Source organism: Rhinopithecus bieti, unplaced genomic scaffold, assembly GCF_001698545.2.
Source record: "Rhinopithecus bieti isolate Rb0 unplaced genomic scaffold, ASM169854v2 scaffold_2254, whole genome shotgun sequence".
Taxonomy (NCBI): domain Eukaryota; kingdom Metazoa; phylum Chordata; class Mammalia; order Primates; family Cercopithecidae; genus Rhinopithecus; species Rhinopithecus bieti.
In genome coordinates this window covers 939,289-944,792 of record NW_016803982.1, presented here as the reverse complement: position 1 = coordinate 944,792, position 5,504 = coordinate 939,289, and the positions used below count along the sequence as shown (strand labels likewise).

The following is a 5,504-nucleotide window of genomic DNA, read 5'->3' as shown; positions in this document are numbered from 1 at the left end:
GACGGGGTTTCACCGTGTTAGCCAGGATGGTCTCGATCTCCTGACCTTGTGATCCGCCCGTCTCGGCCTCCCAAAGTGCTGGGATTACAGGCTTCAGCCACCGCGCCCGGCCATAAAATTTCTTTAGAGTACTTTTTCTGCAAATCTTTGCTTAGCTAACCTCATTGAGAAATTAAGAATCTTACATACATGAATTTTCTGGATAACCAGAACTTTTTCCTATAAACTTTAACACTTAAAAATATCAACCATTGAAAATAAAACCTCTGAACATCATTCAGATTTTTATTACACTAAGTTTTCATTATAAACATAAATGCTACATCAAATCACTACTCATTGGTATGGTATCTTTGTCTCTGGGAACTATGGAGATAGAGGTACAAGGTTCCCTCCGGGCTGCTGACTTCTTAAGGCCTGGATGTCTGTTTGAAAATTCCTTTTATTTCCTGTCTTGCAATCCACCTGTTTGCTGCTGTACCCAGTCAGAAGGCTCTGAGTGAAGGCTTGAGCTTTTATGGCACTCTAAGCCTCTGGACTTTGTAAAAACTGTTGGTTCCCCAAGAACCTTTTCTGTTGGCTTGTTGGATTTTGTTTACTCACTTCCAAATTAAATCTTTTAAAACATCAAGAAACAGGATCTCATGATGAAACAGTGTTTCTTTCATCCTGAGGACTGCTGTAGATAGTAAAGTTTGTATACTGCATAAAGGACAAAAACCAGTGGTGAGGAGGGCTAAAGTCCAGTGGAGATGCCAGCCATCCAGTTCTGAGCCTATAGGATTTGGGTTTTCTCTACTAGCTACGCTCTGCACAACCAGAGGAGGCACATCTTCCAAATTCACGTCAGGGCAATTGGAACCCAGCCTCCCTGGTGCTTCAGTGGAAATCAGATGCCACACCCTTTACATGACTCTTTTTAGACTTCTCTTCCTGCATCCTCCAAGTATTGTTACCAAATCTCTCCTTCTACCAAGCCTCATCCAATCCCCAAACAATTTTCCCTTTACTGCCAAAAGCACACCCTTATCTAAATATCACTGATAAATTTGAAATGAAATTTATGAATCCACAAAACTCATTTTTTTTGTTCCTCTGCATCTCAGCCTACAGAGGCTATGACCCCCAAATGGATAAAATTAATTATCGCCATAATGCTGTACCAGTCCAGTCACAATGTTTTACTGACCCCAGACACCTGTATATCGATGTAGCTAATCTGATCTGTCTGGACCATGTTAGGAAAGAAGATAGCTGGGAAAGGCTTTATGCACCTTTTGCAACCAAATAGAAAAAAAAAAAAAAAAAAAAATGAGCCACTTGCCAAATGTAGGTAGCATGGGAAGAACTGGAGCAGGACACATCCTAAGGGTTGACATGCACTTTTTTACATGGCTGAGGCCACTGAGGCAAGGCCTAGTCCTGCTAGAGTGGGAAACTCACTGGTTTTATGGGGCAAAACCACTTAACTGCTGTACACACTTAACTGCTGTACAACTTTGCTGAGCTTCGATTCCCTCATCAATAAAATGGAATCAGTAATAATAACTTGCTTCACAAGGCAAGGATTTCATGAAATATAGCTGTACCTTGGTATCCGAGGGGACTGGTTCCAGGACTTCCCACACATGTCCAAATTTGCAAATACATAAGTCCCTGTTATAAAATGGCATAGTATTTGCATATGACCTAGGCACATCTTCCCATATACTTTAAATCATCTCCAGATGACTTAGAATACCTAATACGATGTAAATGCTATGTAAAGAGCTGTCATACTGCATTGTTTCTTATATGTATTTTTATTATTGTATTCTTATTCTTTCTTTTTTTTTAAATTATGCTTTAAGTTCTGGTTAAATAGGCACACGCTCAGAATGTGCAGGTTTGTTACATAGGTATACACATGCCATGGTGGTTTGCTGCACCCATGAATCTGTCATCTACATTACGTATTTCTCCTAATGCTATCCCTCCCCTAGCTCCCCACCCCCCAACAGGTCACAGTGTGTGATGTTCCCCTCCCTGTGTCCATGTGTTCTCATTGTTCAACTCCCACTTATGAGTGAGAACATGGGATGTTTGGTTTTCTGTTCTTGTATTAGTTTGCTGAGAATGATGGTTTCCAGCTCCATCCATGTCCCTGCAAAGGACATGAACTCATGATTTTTATGGCTGCATAGTATTCCATGGTGTATATGTGCCTCATATTCTTTATCCAGTCTATCATTGATGGGCATTTGGGTTGGTTCCAAGTCCTTGCTATTGTGAACAGTGCCACAATAAACATACATGTGCATGCAACTTTATAGTAGAATGATTTATAATCCCTTGGGTATATACACAGTAATAGGATGGCTGGGTCAAATGGTGTTTCTAGTTCTAGATCCTTGAAGAATCACCACACTGACTTCCACAATGGCTGAACTAATTTACACTCCCACCAACAGTGTAAAAGTGTTCCTATTTCTCCACATCCTCTCCAGCATCTGTTGTTGACTTTTTAATGATCACCATTATAACTGGTGTGAGATGATATCTCNATAGTAGAATGATTTATAATCCCTTGGGTATATACACAGTAATAGGATGGCTGGGTCAAATGGTGTTTCTAGTTCTAGATCCTTGAAGAATCACCACACTGACTTCCACAATGGCTGAACTAATTTACACTCCCACCAACAGTGTAAAAGTGTTCCTATTTCTCCACATCCTCTCCAGCATCTGTTGTTGACTTTTTAATGATCACCATTATAACTGGTGTGAGATGATATCTCATTGTGGTTCTGATTTGCATTTCTCTAATGACCAGTGATGACGAGCTTTTTTTCATATGTCTATTGGCTGCATAAATGTCTTCTTTTGAGAAGTGTCTGTTCATATCTTTGCCCACTTTTTGATGGGGTTGTTTTTTTCCTGTTAATTTGTTTAAGTTCTTTGTAGATCCTGGATATTAGCCCTTTGTCAGATGGACAGATTGCAAAAATTTTCTCCAGTTCTGTAGGTTGTCTGTTCACTCTGATGATCGTTTATTTTGCTGTGCAGAAGCTCTTTAGTTTAATTAGATACCATTGTCTATTTTGGCTTTTGTTGTACTCTTGTTCTTTATGGGCTTTTTCCCCCACATATTTTCAATCTGTTGTTAGTTGGATTGGGATGTGGAATCAGATACAGAAAGCTGACTGGAGGTGAAAGTACCGTAAACTGTAAACTGTACTGTATAAACAAATAAACTTTAAATGCTATATAAGCCTCTTCATTATGGAACCCTTGTGATTAGAAGTAAACTGGGATAGGAAAATTTCCATTTCATTGACACAAGTCTCTTTCCTGTCCCTCCCCTCAAGAAAGATGAAGATTTTATTCCCTCATCTCATGTGATTTTGAACTAATATAGGTCAAGTGAAGGCAGACAATGAACACAGCACACAGTAACACCACCTAAGGGTAGTAAGGTTTCCACCCCAGCAAGAGGGCAAGAATAGTTGGTGATGGTGAATTTCTCCATTATTTAGAAAAACTGCTCATTAAGTTAACAACCTCAAACAATCCCAAAACTTCCAAAAATATAACATGGATAGTGGCCTTTATAAAGTTAACTTGGTTAATATTTTTGTTAATCTCACGGTGAGTGCCTATGGCATAAACTCACAATGCAGGGTGTCTGTGAGGGTTTGGCCATTGTCCCAAAATGTTAGAGATGGGCAAAGTCAGCCTGGGGGAATCTACTGAAGCTCCGGATCAGATCTGAGGTCATAGCTGAAAATACGATTCAGGTGGAGCTCAGGGGCTGAACCAAGATCCTCATAGTTGGGTTTACAGGAGCTTCCAGGAGAGTCCAGGAGCCTCTTTGTCACTCCAAATAACCCTGAATTCAGAAGCAATTTTATACTGTATTAAGATTCCTAAGAATTCTGATGGCCAGAAGTCTCTAGAAGACCTCTGTTTGAGACTATCTGTAAGGAAGACCTACCACATGGTCCTAGCTTTGGTACAGATCAGGGTTTCTCAACAGCAGAATTTTTGACATTTGCGGGGGCTGAAGAATTCTGTGGTGGGGAGGTGTCCTGTCCGTGGTAGGAAATTCAATAGTATCCCTGGCCTCTACCCACTAAATGCAGGTAGCATCATCCCTCAGTTATAACAACCAAAAATGTACTAGACATTGCCAAATGTCCCGAGGAGCAAAATGGCTCCCAGTGGGAAACACTGACATAGTTGAAGTCCTGGAGACCTGGAGAAAATATAGAGATTGCAGGCTATGGACTCCTCTCACCAACTTGCTTCATGTTTTAATTAATTGTTAATAGACTATTTTAGGAAATAGATAGGTGATACCTCTAAATCATTGATCATCTGAGACAGCTTCATGTAAATTTACCATAATGATTCTTGCTTTGGAACAAAATGTCAAATGTGAAATCCCTTTTATTCTGGTCATTGTTCACAGTGCTGTTTCCATGAATCAAAACTGAATCATTTAGACGTCATCAACCAGAAAGACAGTGCAGACCACCTCAAAATTTCCCTCTTTCATCACTGAGTTCCAGAGATAGTAAATTATTCTTCTATATTCTATTACTGCTTTGGCCACTTATTCTGATTAAATTTGAGCATGATTTGATCTTGAAAGGGAGAGGAAAGGCCAGAGGGGAAATCCAAATGTCCAATCATCTTTCGGTATCAAGTACAGTGACAGGAAAACTGCTCAGTCAGCTACAAAACATGAACCAAAATTGTTGAAAAATAAATAGCATTTTTACCCAAAGAAATAACATCCATTTGCCTTTGTTTTTTACATGATATTATCACACAATAAATAAAGGAGAAATAAAGCAGATGAGAGGGGGAAGCGGTCCATTTAAAGGAATAAATAAGAGTTACAAATCATGAAAGAAAAGAGACTGTCATGTGCAATCAGTTGTCTTATTAACCCACAGGCAGAGATACAGTCAGAAAGGCCCTACGATGGAAGATTTACCCTTGCTTATAAAAGAGGCAAAATTACAAAGTAATGTGATTTCCTGGGTAAGTTGTTAGTAAGTAATTATCTCATCAAGGAATTCTGCTTCTGGGGGGCAAGTAGATGAAGAAAAACAGCCTTTCTTCTGTCTCAGACACTTCTGCTGGGAGAAAAAAAGGCTACTAGTGCCTGATCTTGTACAATTCTAGCTAGTTAAGACCATAGGTCTAGGCTGGGCACGGTGGCTCAGGCTTGTAATCCCAGCACTTTGGGAGGCAGAGGTGGGTGGATCACCTGAAGTCAGGAGTTCGAGAACAGCCTGGACAACATGATGAAACCCCGTCTGTACTAAAAATATATAAAAACTAGCCAGGCATAGTGGCAGGTGCCTGTAATCCCAGCTACTTGGGAGGCTGAGGCAGGAGAATTGCTTGAACCCAGAAGACGGAGGTTGCAGTGAGCCGACACGGTGCCACTGCACTCCAGCCTCGGCAACAGAGTGAGACTCCGTCTCAAAAAAAAAAAAAAAAAAAAAAGAGCT

General features: G+C 40.3%; 1 protein-coding gene and 1 pseudogene across 8 annotated transcripts in view; both read right to left on the bottom strand.

Annotated features, from left to right (window-relative positions):
• The window catches only part of FGF14 (fibroblast growth factor 14), a 726,201-nt gene that overhangs the window by 566,996 nt on the left and 153,701 nt on the right, over positions 1-5,504 (bottom strand). The gene's annotated exons all lie outside the window — the stretch shown is intronic.
• LOC108521396 (60S ribosomal protein L39 pseudogene) overlaps positions 3,726-5,504 on the bottom strand; it is a 9,344-nt pseudogene continuing 7,565 nt past the window's right edge.